Source organism: Empidonax traillii, unplaced genomic scaffold (assembly GCF_003031625.1).
Source record: "Empidonax traillii isolate 1590-97213 ecotype Southwest subspecies unplaced genomic scaffold, ASM303162v1 scaffold617:size382775, whole genome shotgun sequence".
Classification (NCBI taxonomy): domain Eukaryota; kingdom Metazoa; phylum Chordata; class Aves; order Passeriformes; family Tyrannidae; genus Empidonax; species Empidonax traillii.
Genome location: NW_020955810.1, coordinates 19,068 through 37,355, shown reverse-complemented (window position 1 = coordinate 37,355; position 18,288 = coordinate 19,068). Strand labels below are relative to the sequence as shown.

The window sequence follows — 18,288 nt, the reverse complement described above, 5'->3', positions numbered from 1 at the left end:
AAATCTTTTGTGAGGAAGATAGGAACTACACATGTGGGGCAATCAAGATGACTGGGTTGGCTATGAAAAGCCTAGTCTCTGCTTGGACCACAGGGTGACTCTTGGGATTGAAAGATTGCTCCTTCTCTGAGGAAGGCAGAGCAGAAAATGGTGTGGAGGCTCTTGAAGCCCAAATCAATATCTTAATACAGGAGGTAACAGACAGAAACCACCTCTAAGTGAGTGTTTCAGCGATTCTGAGGACTCTCTAGCTAGCTTACTGTTCCCAAGGAAGATGAGAATAAATTAACCAGAAATTCTCAGCTACTTGTCTCTGTGCCTGTAAAATGTAAAATATATTCACAGATATATTGGTACCTGTTTATTGTGCAGTATAGTGAAGGAAAAGGCTCACTTTGTTTACTTCCTACTTACTCAGAGTAATTTTTATTGTAAAGTAACTGGATAAAAGAGTAAAGACAATTTGGCTCAAGAGAGAAACATTCCTGTGAGGAATAGCACAGCACAAAATCATGTGGTTTGCCTACAGCAGTCCCAGCTCACATTGGTTGGGTTCTCCACACATAGCAAAGCACAGTCTTCTGTCTGCACACATCCTGGCAAAGAAATCAGGGCTTATAGCAACCTACACACATTTTGTTGCACTAGCAGAATTAGATAATCTCTAATTATGTTCAGTGAAGAAAGATTGCAATGTCCTAGGCTTTGACTACTTAAATCATTTCTACTACAGATACAACATGTCAAGTCTATTAAGATGTGTGAAATAGGGCCTGCAGTTCTGCTCTCATTTCATGACAATGAAAAGTGAGATAAGTAGACAGGAAAAAGAACTGGATCTGGGTGGGGAATTTTTGGAAGTATAGCACAAAAATAGTTTTAGACAGGTCTGCGTAAGGCAGTCACCCAAATTGATCATTAAGCCTTCAAAAAGGTCATTAGTCACAATGATGGGTATTTTTACTCCCAGTGTGCAATTTCTTAGCCTGTCCCTGTACAGGAGCATGTGCCTGTAGTGTGACAGGGAGGTAGCCAAACACTATGTAGAAACAGACACACTGGGCAAAGGTAGAAGTTTGTCTTCAGAAGCACAGAGACCACAAGTTTAAGCTGCAAAATTCATTCAGAAAGCTGAAAAAAACAAGGAGGTTAATTCATGCTGAATTCAGTGTTGCTCGAGCTGGTTTAAAACCCAGGCGATGTTTGCCCTGAAGTTTTGTGGTAGTGAAGACACAAAAAACCTGAGCCTCAGCTTTCACCGGGCATGCCAGTAATTGGCAAAAAATGGGCTGATCCCTGATCAAGGGAGAGGCGCTGGGACAGGCACAGGTTATGACTGATGAGCTCTAGATATAGAAAAGCATTAGGAATTAGCCACCCAGGGAACATAACAGGCTAATCAGAAAGTCCAATGGAAATAGATATCTTTCAACAGACATAAAACAATCCCTTTCATGCAGTTGAGCTGAGAAATCTTTATCCCATGTAGGTAATGAAAAATACACATCCGCTATGACGGACTGCATATGGCTGGCAATTAACTTTTTCTTGTAATTACCTTTTCTCCTCTTCATTCTTCTTGTTTCTTTAACATAGTCATCCAATTGACAGTTTTATGAAGGAAATCTTGAGCACAGAGATCTCACTGTTTTCTAAAGAAAAGAGAAAACAAAAGGTTTCTTAGTGCTATATTCACCATACCATATACCCAGGTGATTACACCCACCACAAAGCAGCACTGGCTGATTTTAGCAGGAAAAAGGCAAAAGGTAAATATACTCTCTATATCCATAACCTGGGAGATAGATAGGAGGATGTTGTGTTTTCAGGCTGAATTTAAAAAAACAAAGGGGAGAAAGACTGAATGCTTTAGCTTCCCTTTATTGTTTAAAAGATTTAGAGGAAACACATCTTTTCTGTGTTTTTTTTTCCAATCATTTTGGGCCTGTGAGAGATGCTTTTAAAATCCTGGTGAAGATTTCATATTCTAGAATGGATTTGAAGATGTTATCGTGCATTCCAAAATATATCAACTTGCATATTACTTAATGTCAAATAAAATGTGGCTCATTATATTCATAAAATTAGAAACTTTTAAGACTCTATATTCTTTTATATAAACTGACTTACTTTTCAATTCTATCAGTTTCAGTAAAGAATCACTATTTAATATACAGTCATAATAGTTTCTTTATGCAATCAAAATTTCCAAATATAATTAGACAAACAGTATTTGAAATAGATGTGATCTATGTTTGCTTGATCTGACCTTTGTTTTCAGTGACCTGAAAAAAAAAAGTCAATTACTGAACCAAATTAATAAAAAGTTATTATTCAATTAGACAGAAAACTACCTCTCAGACAAATGGTATCATATGGAGAGCAAGGTCAGATGGAACCAAGATGTTCAAACCCTGGTAATAAGAATCATAGAATTATAAGGGTTGGAAAAGACCTCCGAGATCATCTAGTCTACTGAGTTTTTATTTTTCTGAGCAAACGTGTATAAATACATATTAACTTAATGGTACAAGTACAAATGAGTTTGTCTTGTGTTTTCTTACAAACTGGTTGTCAGTACCTGTAAACATAAATTTGGGGTATACACCCAGTTCTGATGGCCAGAATGGCAGTGACAATCAGCTGCACTAAGACAAAACTGCCAAAGTAGAGAGATTCCCAGGTTTTGAGAAAAATACCACCACAAACTTCTTGCCTCACAGGCCCATCACAACACTATGGCAGGCCTCCTACCCTGAGCAAGTGGTGATTGCTTGAAGCACTGCACCACATGGCCGTTCTCTTAATGGAGACCTAAGACAAGCATTTTTATTGCCTTGAGCCCAAAGGTCTTCAGCAGGATGACATGGTAATAGCTCTACAAGTGAACAGTATCTCACAAGTGACTGGATACAGACCTGTTCTCAGAGAACTGCTCGCACTGCTGTAAGTCCGTCATCGGCTCTTCCATCAAACCCACACGCACTGAAGAGGCTGTAAAATCCATTCAGACCTTGGAGACTTGTCTTATCAGCTCAAAAGAAATGAAGCTCTGCAGGTCAAATCTTGATTCTAAATTGGATTCAAGCAGCTTTGAAATTAAAAAATTATGAGAGAGCTGAGCATCATCATTATCATTAGAAGCCATCCCTGAAAATGCTTGAGAAACATTGCTGACTGTTGCTCAGAAAGAAGTTAGAGGGATATTGCAATTACCAAGTATGTTATATCATTTAAGTATATATTTAACTTAATTGTGGTAAAACTTGATAGTATTCTGTTGATTTCATAATTACTAGAAAAACTGCAAAATAAAATACATGTCTTGGGGGACTGGGAATTTGATGTGGTTTATAATCAACAACATTGTTCACAATGACAGATCTGAGTATACAGAAATTATTTCACATTGCAGCACTGGTGCTAACACTTGCTTTTCCACTTGCTTTTCATTACCATTGCAAAGTAGTTTTCCTAGACAGTGCTTATTTTAGTCGTGGCAGAAACTAATGAATTTTTCAGACTTGTGTCTGGGTTTTATTATCTTTTATTATACTCCTACAAAATCTGGGGTTTATGTATTGTACTATCAAAGAGTGGGCTGAGTATGCCCTTACTTCCCTTTGAATCTTTTTTACAACTTTATAATTCAGAAATTTAAACTTCTCTTGACTTGAACTGCTCACCTTTGAGCCAGGCCTCGCTTCTCCCTCTGGGTCACTTTGAAAATTATTTGTGCTACGGTGGCGCTCCGAGCCTCTCTGCTTTGGCCCTGTTGTACTAAACGATGTAAAACAAGGCTGTAAACAGTCCCACTCTCAAGAGCCTGCAGTCTGGTTTGTTTACAGGACAGATTTTAGCAAAGTAAAGGGATGGCTGAGCTAATTGATTTCAAGCTGACATTCATATCTCTACTCTGTACTGGTGCGTGAGCGCAATCTATGTTGGGAAAACAAGAGAGATGGGAGTGGGTGCTAAATAAGTGATAGAAAAAGAGAAACTCATAATTCCTTCCTCCACACTGCTGACATGAACATGGTGCTCACAGCAAGAGATCCAGCAGAGGGGACAAGATATTTTGTGTGAGCAATTGTCAGTCTGAACATCATTTTACCCTTTCTGAAAAATTATCCTTTGAAGAGACATGAATGCCACCGGAGCGACTCACAGCCTTGCTAGATGTCGGAGCTGCTGGAGAACCTCGCCATAAGGTGGAACATGTGGCTGCCCTGGTGCTCAGGGGAGGCAGCAGCACCGAGTGTATTGATTAACTTTGTGCTGTATTGTAGAGGAATGCAAAGAGGTAAGAAAACGTGAGAGGGAAAGAGAGATAGTTTGTTTGCCTGATACAGCAAGGCACCAGCAGCCAACAGACTCTAAACCCTGCTCAGTATTTCTTCTGCTGCTTACACTTGGTCATGTAATTTTGCTCCACAGATCGATTTCCTTATTGGAAAAAAGGCTGACAAAGGTCTTTCTCACCTCTGTCTTCCTGTTGTACTCTGTAGGGTCCATGAATGGGAACATATTGAAGATGTGAAATGTGTGACTGCTGTTGTGTACAGAGGTGTATCCTGTTACTGATGAGGTGGAGCCAGCTGTTCCCCTAGAAAGTGTATCATGAGGTCTGAGCAGGCAGATCCCAACACAGAAGCTGTCTGATATCAAGGTGTGAAGAGAGCAGAACCAAGTGAAATACTCTCTGTATGCTCTAAATTTGCTTTTTCTTCCTTGTAGAGGTGAGGTTTGATTATCACTTAATGCAGAGCAGAGGAAGGAAAGATGTAGTCGTAGGAAGGTAGACACTGTGGTGAAGAAGTTTAGAAAAAGAACTACAATCGATAAAAATAGAAAACTGAGACCTTCACATGAGTAAAACAATGCTTTTCTCCTATCATCTGTGGTTATGACCTATTCCATGCTCCTCTCAGCCTCACACTTCTAAGGTCCTCGCTTGCTATTTTAGTAACACTAAAATAGTAGCGGTGGAAAGGCAATAATGCTGGCATTTGATGTTGTAAAGAGCAGATGCAGTAAAAATATTTCTTTAACTTGAAGGTAGATAACCCTCTCAGCTGAGAACCATATAGTGACTACTGTGAGACGTGGACTGTGTATCTCAGAATAGCAGAGGAAAAGACAAACCACTGGAGCAGTTTGCTGGTAAAAGATGCTCACTGTTGTGGGTGGGTCTAGATCTGCTTCAGAGCATGTTTAGCCAGCCAGCAGTGCCCCTGGATCACTCCATACAGGCAGGGATGTAGCTGGGGGGAGGAGAGGAGTAAGTCTCACCGGTTACTGCTTCAGTTTGGAAACTGCCCAGTACCAAACATGTGCCAAACACGCACGAACCACCTGGTCAGCCAGTGCAAGTTCTGGGTAAAAGACTGAAAAATGGGCAATCACGTGGATAAAGATATAAAGTAACATAAAGCAATCCCATAAGAAGTTAAACTTTTACTTACAGTGTTTATGGTGGTGACCTTCTACAATGTGAAATCAACGTCACACTAATCCATGATATCTCTGCCTTATTGTAGGTTAAAGTAACATAAAAACTCAGACAGCATTGCAGACCACAGTTATTTTCAAGTTCTGTAAAAATGATTGGCATCTACATATTTTAAGACCATACTTCAAGTAACTTAACAGAAAATTATAACATGCTTTTTAATAGCAGAACCTATAATTTATTTTTCATTAACTACTCAAGTTCAATTTTGATACTATAAAATTAAATGTATTTTTTAAGCTTTTGCTTTCATCAATCATTTTTTTTCTGACACATGGCATATCTTATTCAGTGGTATTGGCTGCTCTGTTTTTAAATAGTATTCTGTTTTCTGGAATACCAATATGATTGTATTTAGACATCTTTAAAAAATGTAGTGACAGCGATCTCAATCAAAAAAATGAGAGGAAAAAGTACTTTCTTTACAATGAATAGCAGGAACTGAAACAAGTTAGAAACAAGGAAGGCAAAACCAGTATTGGAATACTTTGGTTTCATTCATACTGAAGTTTGCGATGTTATGGAAGAATTATGTGGACCTTGTACATAAGTTAATACTGCAGTAGATCACCATTGCCATCTCCTGGTAAATAAACCATATAACTGTATTCTAGAGCTTTTTCTAAACAGTCATATATTGTACAACTGTGGAGAGATTACACCATAAATAGGCAATAAAGGATTTAGAGTATTTATTGTGAGACTATCATTGCATTTTTATTCTTTGCTCACATAAGACCTTTATAAAGAACTGCATTACAGGTGATAAATAGTGGCATTTGTTCCAATGCACTCTTTATGCTGAAAAGAAATACTGCTAGTTATGACTCTGTAAATTAAGGTGAGACGATGGGTTTTGTTGTGATTGAAACAAATGCCAGGGTTGCTTAAGGAAAACTCACCATAACCAAAACAAATAGAAACTCCAAGATAAGGCATTAGTTCCCACTGTGCTGTGATGGGACTGTGCCACAGTACTTAGCCAAGACAGTGTCACACAGTGCCAAACCATGCAGAGAACCAACAGTAGGGATAACAGCAATGACAACACCAAGCTGTCATTTCACTTTCTGGTATTTCTAATCCTTTCATTTTCTTATCACTTTCATTGTCTTTCCCACTGTCATTTCCCATTCCACTCCCTCTCTCTCTCACAGATGCTCCCTTTTTCTCTTTGTGCAGCTACCTGAAACCTCCTGACAAACACAGTCTGTCCTCTCCTGTGTGAATGGGGAAGGAGCAGGCTGATCCTGAAGCCAGCAGGAATAGCCTGCTCCCAGCAGAACTGTGTGTCACACCAAAGCCAGCAAACACTCACCTTCCCTGAACCCTCAAAACCACGTGGGGAAGGAGAATGAGATGTGTCTACAACTCATTACCCCTCGGAGCAGAGAGCAGCATTCAATGCGATGCTGAGCCTTGATAAATCATCCTTTCAATCAAATCAGTAAACAGAGGGAAATGCTGCCTAACTGGCAATAAATTTCAGGCAGGTTCAGCGAGGAGCGACAGATCAGTCAAAAGCCTGTGCCTGGCTCTGTTTGTGTATTGCTTTTGCAATGCTTCTTCCTGCATCAAGGAAAGGGAGTTCTCTCACTTGAGGCTGCGTGTCTGCTGCCAGCATTGCCAATTAATGTGACAGGGAACAACCCCTGCAACAAGGGTTTGCCTTTTCCCATGGGAGCAGACAAGATGTTTGTAATATTCTGGAAGAAGCTAGAGCTGAAGGCTTTCTGATAACACTGAGCTTTCTGAAGCCAGAGCTGCATCATGAAGAGCATCTACTTAAGAGCAGCCTTTGCAGTGGTGACAATTCAGTTTGAATCTTCCAGCTCAGCAGCCACACAGCCAGGACTGTGGTGGACAGGGTCAGTCTCAAACGCTGGAAAAGAGGAGGATAAATGTGGGCAAAGGTGTTTTAGAGCTGCCATAGTGTCAGAAGGAGTAAAGATTGACTGAAGCTCAGAAAAAACTGTGAAGAGTTGCTGGTTGTGGATATTTGGAAAGAAATGAGAGCTTTGGAATTAATGTGAGAACAGCGTCTTGAGGGACTTTTGTTTCTCATCAACCTTGTTCCCTCAAGAGGGGACACAGACTTGGGCTTGGACTCACAAAGGCATTTAGAAATCAGAGTCTATGGAAGGTTACACTTAATGATCATAATAGCTATTAGAGCCAAAAGGGACTTGAAAACACAAGCTTAATTATTAGACTATCCCAAGGGATCTGGAATCAACACACAATACTAATAGTATCTCCAGTCATTGTTATTAGATTATGCCTAGAAACTTTTCCCTGAAGCAACACTGTAATTATGTATTTATTAATTTATTTTTATTTGCTTTAGCTTCTCCACTCTTTAAAAATATGCATACTTTTAATTGCAGAGAAATTCAAAACAAAGTCATCTCATTGAGGGAATGGGTAAAAACATCTGACCTCTAGCAATAGAGGGATTGAACTGGTACAACTAGTAGCTTTCCTTGGAACATACAAGGAAAACAAAGACATGCATGCATTAGGGAAAGGGAGAAGACAGATGAAAATTAGAAGCTGAGATACAATTCCCTTTCTTTGGAGAGTGGCAGTCAGGCCTGCAGACGAAATGAAATCAAGGACCTCCTCATTCTAAGGGGTGGAGAAGAGTTTGTGCCTTCTCAAGGAAATCAGACCTTAAAACAAGTTAGAATAAAAATGAGAAAGGAATGCAACTCCCATTTCTCTCTCCATGATTAGATACCAAACTTCCATAAGACACACGGCAGAATTTGCTTCTGTTGCCACTCCTGACCCTGTAGGATCCAAAGACACAGGGGTGCAGGGTCAGATTGACCCTGTATTTTTGCATCCCAGGCTGCTCTAAACATACAGTAGACTTGGAACTTCCCTGTGTCTTTGACCTGTAGTAAGTACAGGGATGCTACTCATATCATACTGGGAGGAATTACTAAACCTTTCCAGGCTGTGAAATGTAAGCTCAGTTAAAGAAGCAATAGCCACATGCACTGGGTTGTGTAGCTTCAGTGCAACAGGCACGTGGTCCTCCAAAGCACCAAGCAAGATGCCATTCCCTTTGGAATGTCCACAGACTCATTCACTCCCTTCTAAGAAAAATTGTTTTGCAGTGTCAAACCAGGCAGTAATATCCTGGGCAGGGCCATGATGCTTTGGCAAACTTAAGACACAGAACATGTGGCTTCAGTGACACTGAGCACCAAAAGCATGCAGGACAACATGGTACAGACATGTAGCACAGCATGCTACAACCTAGTAGCAAAGGTTGCAGTCAATTGCTGCTGCTTCAAGCTCATGGCTGATGCACTTGCTGGTCCCTGCCAGTGACAGCACCTGCACTGATGAATAACTGCCTGGCAGGTCCACAGGCTGGAACCAGTATGAGGGGATCAACTCAAGGCAGAGTCAAGTTGCTATCAGTTTCACTTCTTCCAGTGCTAAATTTCCTGTCAAGGTGGAAATAAACTTTGACCACACACTTAAATTTACATTGTCTATTTCCTTACAGGAAACGGGTTGACTTTGCATTAGCCACAGATTCACTGTCACCAATTCCTACCAAATCATCCAGCTAGAAAAGGGAAAATGCAGAGATTCTCAGAGGCAGTAAGTTTGCAGAGGCATGTGAAGAAATGTGGATAGCCTGAAATCTTCAGGGAATACACATACATGCATAGATGCACATGTACATATATGACAGAGAGAGAGCACCTCAGCCTACACTAGTAACCATGTTCTATTTCCCAGGCTATCTATGCATCAAAAAAGGAGAGAAACTCTCTGATCTTTTTTTTAAAGGTTTTAAGCAATAAAAATCAGGAGGTTGAAAAAAAAAAAAAAACTGTAGGCAAGTTCTCTTCACAATATAAGCAAAGGCTGCAAAACTGACCTCGCCATTTCTCTTGAGAGTGAATTTTCACTGTTCGTGCTTAAAATATATTCCTTAAAGAAAAGGAGGAGGCAATAAGAGAGGACAAGAATAAAACAAGATTTCAAAGACCTCATGAAACACAGATCATTGTTGACTGTCTATCTTACCCTCCTATGCCACATTTTTGGGGAGGGGGAGTTTACTACTAGCACTGCATATTTTCCTTAGCATGCATCGGTGGGAAGACAAAGATTCAAGCCTTTACATTCCAAAAGAAAGACTTTTTTTAGGAAAGATAAGTCAGAAATACAGAAAAACGTGCCTTCATGGAGTCGAGTGTACTATCTAACAAGACCTATATAGCAGGATTATACTCTATGGCTTACAAGAGTATTGATCTGTGTGTACTCCTCAGTGGTGTTACATTCATTTTAACATTGATCTCTCTTTCATTACACCACTGCATCATGCACTCTCAGTGTCATCTCAGTGCCCCTCTAAAATCTGAGTGCCTTCTCTTTCTGTCGAGATGTACAGACATATTGTGCAGCTTCCAATTCAAAACATCAATTTCAATGTCTACTTATTCACACACAGACTCCCCCTTTTAAAATAATGCTAAGGACCTACCATGCCTTAACCCTCCAAACCGAGTTAAATATAGAGAGTGAAGAAGACATTGGGAAGTGGTTTTTCTTCAAAGCTTTTTTTTTTTTACTGTGTGCACTGTTTGTGTTACCTTTCAAAGAAGCTTGAAAATACCATTTCTTTTCCTCACGGCTTCTTTCTATTACATTTGGAAAACATTGATTTTGCTTCCCTCTGTGATTCTTATGCAGCACAAGTAAACATGGCTCTGTTTAATATATGTCCAAGTCTGTGCAATGCCATCAAATTCACTGTAGCTCTGGGAGAAAAACCAGTCCCTTTGTTTCCTCCTAACACTGGCACAATACAATGCAAAATACAAAATTCTCTCACTTCCAGAGAGGTTACTGGTTTGGTTAATTTTCTTATCCGTGTTTTACTTTTCAAAGTACGTGATTGGGCACTAGGAAGTCATTAATTCTGATGTCAGCTTTAATAACACACAGTTGCAATACAACTACAGAGAGACAAGGATACATGAATGAAAAGCTCATGGCCCAAAACGTTGTGCAAATATACAAGTAAAAAGTCTTTTTACCTAATGGATTAACAACATGACACATATGATCTTAAGCTTCTCACTTAAACCTCTGCTCCAAGTTTTGCTTACTGTGCTCCTGGTCTAAGAGGTGATTGTGCTGTCTTCAGGCTGGTAAATATGAGGACAAAAACCTTAGAAAACCTACCACAGCTCCCTGCAAGGATTATCTCCTTCCCTGAGGAGCGTGACTTCAAGATTATGTGCTGTTTTGCCAGTTCTCATCATATTCTGTAATTCTGGGCAAAAATATCTTATCTTGCAGCCATCTAATTATGGCAGCCCAGGGAGCCATCTCAATATTTGTACCTTGGTTACTCTGCAATAGTCACCTTGACTTCACTATGTATGTCTGTCTCCTATTGTTCATATCTTTGAAACTGGTATAATATTTAGCCATCTGAGTGGAGAAAAACACTTTGTTCTTCCCTTGCATGTATGTTATAACAGATGAGAACAAACTGGGAAAAGTACCTATTATTTTATTCTTCATTATTTCCAGGTTTTTCTCTAAAAATTCTCCTTTCTGCCTTCACACAGCTCTTGTTTTTTCTTATCAGTATTTCACTGTCAACTTATGTTCTTTTAGCCTTTTTCCTACTTTAAAACAGTAATGCCATATTTTATTGCTGCAAGTCAGAGCCCCAGCACTTAAGCTACTGCACCATGGACCCCAATCCGGTGTTTAAAGATGGGAATCTTTCCAAGAACATCCTTAGGCACTGGCACTGGATCAGACACTATGTGCAAGGACAGAGTTCTCATATCCGTAGGTTAACTTCTGAAAGAAAAGGCTCTATCCAGTGGGAGAGTTACTTACCAGGGTAATATTTTATGCATTGGGCTCCAGAGTGTCGCAAGATGACTTTAAGTATCACAGCAGACAGAGTAATTCCATATAATGAGTTAGTTCTTTAAACTGTTACCTCACTTAACACTGAACCAATTAGTCAGGACAAGAACAAAATTATAAAAAGGTACTGCTTTATGCACTGCTGTACCACAATGCATTACTGCGCACTCAAATTCCTTTTCTTACAAAGATGAGATCTCAAAAACCCAGAGTGCTTTACTTGCTTGCACTGCCCTTTTCTAATTGCTTACAATAGGAGCTGACTGGCAAGCAGTCAGGGAGGCACTGTTTTCACAGAAATTGGATATAAAAGATTCAGTAGCTGTGTAAATACATCATTTTTAGAAAAGGGTCCATCTATTAAAGTTATGGAGATGTAAGAGTGTTCTTTAATTATAATATCAACAAAAAAATAAAAAACCTGTTTCAGCTTCACCAGTCACTACTGTGGGCATGGTATGGCCAGAGGAAACATGGTCCAGAGCAAAACAAAACAGGTTGGTTCCAAAACTACTGCTTTTTAATACATGTTTAAATAATTAATTCCCTATTTTCTTATTTATTTTGAAAACATTTGAAAAAATATCCATGTAGAGATTGAGACTTGTTCTGGCCAGTGCTCGGCATTCAGATACTGGAGCTGTGAGTGTCAGCCTTATGCCAATCAACTTGCTCATCTCTCCTGGGTAGGACAGCATCCTTTTCTCTGTGTTGTGTCATAAAGATGGTGTAAGTGGGGAGGAGGAGAAAGGGGATGTCATTTCACAAATGATTCAGTTACAGTCTTTCTTCTCTTCCCACTTATTTCACTGAATATCTGACAATCAAGAAAGGTGCAATTATCTAAAGTGAAGAAATTGCAATATTAACAGAAATGCTGTTTTACCACAGAGATTAAACATGGAATTTCAAGGGCTTATTTGTCAATGTGTTGCTTGCACGTTACAGGTAATCTCTGAAAATCAGTAGAGTTATACTACTGGGAAAGACAGGGATTAATGAGATCCTGCCTCTGAGGGACATATTTCAGGTGAAAAGAAACAAAAGTAGAACAGACAAGTGGTAAGAGCCAATGAGACAAACTCTTAATTGTAACCACCATGAACTAATTCACAGAGGGGTTATAGGGCTAAATGAGATGCAGAAAAATGTTCTGGGATTTTATGCCCTTTTGTTTTGGAGTACGGAAAGAAAATGGCCAGTATACATGGTTGCCATAGTAATGTAAAGTGTTATTTAAAGTAGACTTCTAATGCTGGAAGCAATTGCATAGCCAAGGCTCTAAACAGCAGCACATTGTGCAAACAGGTCCTTCCATTCCCACTGTCCTTTGAAATTTCTGCTACAGAAATTTTACCACCCCTCTTTCCTCAGCCTATAGCTACTTTATGTCTCAACTTTTCCACACACCTCTCAATTTGTAGTGTTTCTACATTTTCATTTTCCTGCCTCTTGCCATCCAGGTTAATCCATGGGTATTTTCTTTCCCTTAACTCCACTATTATCTTACTGTTTCATTAGGTAAACTTTGCCTTTACTTTCACAGCCCCCAGCACTGTGACACCACAATGACTTTCAAAAAGTAATTCATTAGCAGCTCTCATAATAATAACTTTCAGTCAAGAATGACTAATTGTAGAGGATTGCCTTGATGGACACAGCAACCTGCAGCACATCCAGAATCAGTGGCTGCTGCAATGAAATCCCAGCCCTGTGTTTGGATATGTGACACTGTATTATAACAGATATTCAAATAACATTAATTTACTATTTTCCTAATCCTCCACTCCAGCATTCAGTCAGATAAGCTCCTGACAGAAGGTAGGCACATGCAGATGAAACGATGAGGGAAATGGGAAGTGTAAAGGCAGGATGAACTGTGAAGCTTTCAGCACTTTCAAAGTGCCCTCCCTCAATGGCATCAATACTGGTGGATGCTCTGCCCTCCACACTGTCTCAGGCTGTTAAACTTCAGCCATAAATCACTATTTTAAGTCCAAAAATTTTAGTTGGAAGTATTTCAAACTCTGGGAGTTGATACTACGTCCATTAGGTCTGAGATGGTTCAGTAGGTGGAAACTGAGACATACTCAGATTACCCAAACAGGCAAACAGCACTGCAGAGAAATGTGGAATAAACTGGAGACTGCATACTAGAGCAAAGGAGAAGATTATCCCCTTTTCAAATAAAACAGGAGTCTACTCTTTCCCTACTTGGTTAGTTATATGGGTGTAAACAAGTCAAAATACTGGAATTTCCTAATTACAAAATAATTACTGAAAGCAAGCACTTAATCCCATGACAACTGAATCCCTTTGCTTCTTGCCTCTCCCCTTGCTCTTGGAGTGGTGGAGTACAGCTCAAAATTCCTCTGTGTGCTGAGGCAGGGAGTCTGCACAGCACACACCCACACGTGGTGTGGTCAGAGCACCGGGTGCTGAGATCCCTCACCTCCAGTGCTGCAGGAAGCAGAGCTGCTTTGGAGGAGGGATTAAAACCAAAGCAAGAACCTCATTACAGCAGTGCCCACTGCTCCTGCTATTTTTAATGTGGTGGTGGCATTTTCATTATAAGCTCATACTTCCAGGTTTTATAATTCAATCTTAAAAAAAATTGCTGAGGGCTAAATATCGGCAGGCAGCTCTGCTTACCAAAGAAATGAAGAATTTTCACAGTGCAGAGAGAGGGAGAGAGGCTCTGTCTCTGCTTATTCCAGTGGGAAAGTGATTCCAACATGACCAGGGCTATACCAACACCGGAGCATCTGCCAGAAACTTTGCATGATATGCCAGAAGGCCCTGTAGCCACACACTAAAGCCACAGCCACAGTACATGGCACTTCAGTGGAGCCCACGAGATTAAATCAAAATGCCAGATTTCTACCCAGATTTCAGATATAGTACTTACTTCATGCCTTAGATCTATTTTGAACCACGAAAAACAACTTTATAACCCAGCACAGACCCCAGCTGATTGATGCTGCTGTATGGGCAGACGTGAATATTCAGCTCTGACATCCTGGTGCTATTTAACGGCACTGGTAGGAACCAGAGCCCAAAGCAGCAACCAGGCAAATCAACAAGGGCTCTGCCTCCAAGCTTTCCTGTGCCAGGTCTCTGCAACACTGCCTACCCTCACACAGCGCAGCTCTGGGGTCTGGGTTGCTGCACAAGAACCAAGAAGTGAGAAATAAGAAGCATTACTGAAGGTCTACATGCTCTTACATGAATGTATGCAGCTTTATTAAAAAGTTAGAGACAGATGGAATGGTCTCTGCTTTTTTCTTTCTCCCCCCCCCCTCCCCCTCCCAGGATAGTACCTGTAAAAATCTGTTTGAAAATGGAAGTATATGTACATGATAAACATATATATGTGACCACTGTGGCCTTCCTGTGGCATGAACACTGCATTGAAATAAAAATTGTAAAATGGAAATAGTGTCTAGGATAATTAGCAGAGAGACAGTACTAAAGAGTGTCACCATCTCACACCCATTCCCTCTTCTCTCACAGCTCAGTGACCTCACCTGCACAAATGGTTCTCATAAAGTTAACATTTTTAAGGCAGAACTATTTGGATGCACAGTTTCATATTCTTGTTTAAAATGTAAAATTAGAATTTATTGACAAAACAGCAAGTATTTACTAAGAATAATATTATTTTGTTAAGAAATGCGGACTATAATTTCATTCCAGAGTCTACCTCTTTAAAGATCTCAGTAGTGTATATACATGTCTTTGTTGTGTGATGCAATGGTTACCATGGAAATTTTTTTTTTTTTTTAAGTTTAGTGAAGATGGTGCAGTCAAAAACATAAATAGCCTGAGCCCCTGGCAGGGTAAACTGTACAATGGAATTCTAGAATAAATTTACATGGCTTTTTTTTTTTTTTTCTGAAAGCTGATATTAGAAACTAGTAATTCTTTGTGAAGAAAAATGCCTCCCTTTTCTTAAGACTGCAAGTATATTCAATTACAATTTTTAACTGTACTTGATCCGGCATGATATTAAATTCTGTAGCCCTTCATGTGCCCATAATCTACGGTTCCTCAAAGACAGTGAGCCAGGCTGGTGGGTGTGTGAGAGTTTCCTGCAGTGCTGCCTGGCTAAAAGGTTTTTAGGTTTTGCAGGAACACCACTAGAGAGATTTATACCATGATGTTTCTTAACAGCTTAGCTACCAAAATCAGAAATATATCCTGGAGTAACTGATTGAGCTGCAGATCTGTGGAGAACTCATATATATAGATGCTACCCTGGAAGCAAGGAAATTCGTTTGTATCTCGATTAAAAAAAGAAAGGCAATATTTTTAAAGCTAAAATTCCGGTATGCCAGAGTTGTTTGGTAGCAGAAGCGTTGCTTAAACTATGTAACATCCCTTCTCCAGCAATGGGCAAAACATGCTATCAGGAAAAATCCAAAGAATGGGATAAAGTAATGAAATACATCACCTGTGTGCTCCCCTATCCTCCAGTCCTTTGCAGTTCAGATATCCTGGGCCACACACAGTCTCAGCAACCTCAGTAGATTATTTTCCAGGAGTTTGTCCTTGAAGTCCAGTGACCTTTTGGTTTCCACAGCAGCCTGGGGCAAAAAGTCAGAGTTAAGCTACCAGACTGAGTTGTATCAACAATAGTCACCACCATATTGTAATAAATGTAATGCTGCTTTGATGGAAGGCTAAATGTTTAATTTTATAGTGATTCTGTGCCCAGAAGTAATGTGTGATATATGGTTAAAGGCAGTTTTAAGATGCTTGAGCAAGATGAACAGAGCGATTTAGTGAAAGGGCATTTTTAGTTCTGTAGTGTTTGGAGCTGTTGCATCTTGCCAGCTCCCTTCTTGAAGAAACCAGAAAGATAGCTATCAACAAAGCCAACAAGCTGAAACTGCTCTTTCTCTAGTGCTCCTGCTTTGTCATAGACAGAGATTACTACTTTGAATTTTGCATTGAAAGAATATCGCCTCATGTCCTGGTTTGCCTTCTACTGGGCAAACATATGGTTTCCCCACAATGATTTTAAACTCATTAGTTTAAACCTGGCAAAGCAACAAATGTTTAACTAGCCAACAAAAGTCACATTCCTGGAGGAATTTCTAATTAATATATCACAGAGTCCTTCACATCTCTTTTCACCTGGTACAAATTAGTGCAGCTCTGTTGATAAAAGGAAATGATGTCGTTTAGGACCACTTGAAAATCTGACACCTTCCAAATCCACAACAGGGCATGTTTATTACATAACTTGAAAGTAAGAAATCTTTTAATATTAAATAGCTGAATTTCTATGCAAACCATGTGAAATACTGAGAAACAGTAATTTTTTTTGTCTTTATAAAGTCTTTCTCCCTGATGGGTATGAAAGAGATTTTTTTGATGAAATGGACCAGCAAAGGAAAACTTACTATCCCCTGTTTTATGAGTAGAATAACACATTCCTTCCAACTGTCCTTAATAATTTATAAACAGCTATGATCTTAGGTTGTTCTGGTCATTCAAATCTATGATCAGAATAAAATTACTCTCAATGGAGAGAAAAAAATGCCTCTTCTCTGAAGCTTCATAAAGAGTGATAAGCATTCACTGGACCATAATTATGTCTTTCTATTTTTCTTATGTTGTTTCAAGTTGTTTTTTTTTTAATATCATCACTTTAATTAAGCTTTAATCTTCACAGCACTAAACTAAATTAAAAGGATCTTTATAGTGTTGCTTTGGTAACTAACAGAAGGGGTAAAATTACCTTATCTGTTTGTTCTCCATGTTGCAGCTGTAAACATCCCAGTTATGGTCTTTAATTTGCTCATTTTCACTACGAAAAAAAAAAAAAAAAGACGTGACACTGAAAACAGTTATCACTGTTGGAACAGTCCTCTAGCAGGATCTCACTGTGCTTGTCATGGACAAACATGTAGTTGGGAACTCTTTGCTTCAAGAGATTAAATACAAGCTAATTAGGCAAGACACAAAGCAGGCAGAGACAAGGGAAAGCAGCAGTATCCATCACAGGAATTCCCACCTTCTTGCCCTTCTGTCTAGTACCCTCTATTTCCTTCAGCAATCCACAACACATTAAAAGTTAAACATAAACTTCCTGTGATTTTCCCACGGCTTCTTGCAGATAATTAGCACCAGATCTTCATAATGCACCTGCCATGTACTCACCATGTCATTGTCCCATTTTATGTCTGGAAAATACCAAACAACAAATTGAGTTGCCCAAGATTATCAGCTAAACAGGATCCTACATTATAGCACTCTAACAGAAACATGCTGGCGATGTGAAAGCACACTCGACCTTGTACAGCTTGAACTGTGAGTTGTGGAATAGGTAAGAGGAAGAAGAAAATTGTCAGACCTTTCTTTTAAAGCTGAGATACCACTGATCAAAACAACAGCATGTCCTTGTCACCATTAAATAGAAAATAAGAATACTTCATAAGATTACTTCAAAAAAATCATACATTTATGTGATTTCAGAGATCTGCCTATTTCTCTTCTTGAACCTTCCTCTGCTTGATTGTTTCACCCTCATTAAATGACTGATGCTCACTTTCATTAACACTACAGATTCTGGCTACAGCAGCCTGAAAATGCAGCTTCTACCAGCCCTTGGGAACAGCCCTCTAGACTGAGGGTAAGTGAAGAGCCAGTGCACCCCACCAAAAGGCAGGGCCGATGTGTGTTCCAGCATCATCCAAAGGCACAGCAGGACCTTTCACACCTGTACAGATGAGCTGGTTCATAGGAAATGAACCAGCACTGATGCAAAGCTTTTTTTAGGTGAAGTTCATTTCTCGATCACTCTCTTTTGCTATGAATGGTACTTCTTGAACTAGATAGTTTTT

General features: G+C 39.6%; 1 long non-coding RNA gene across 1 annotated transcript; it reads right to left on the bottom strand.

The window, feature by feature from the left end:
• Positions 1-1,619: 1,619 nt before the first annotated feature.
• Positions 1,620-17,261, bottom strand: LOC114065092. The gene is made up of 3 exons (XR_003572869.1): positions 17,184-17,261; positions 15,891-16,023; positions 1,620-1,652 (listed from the first exon to the last, which is right to left on the bottom strand). It is a non-coding gene; the product is annotated as an uncharacterized LOC114065092 (long non-coding RNA).
• Positions 17,262-18,288: the final 1,027 nt, after the last annotated feature.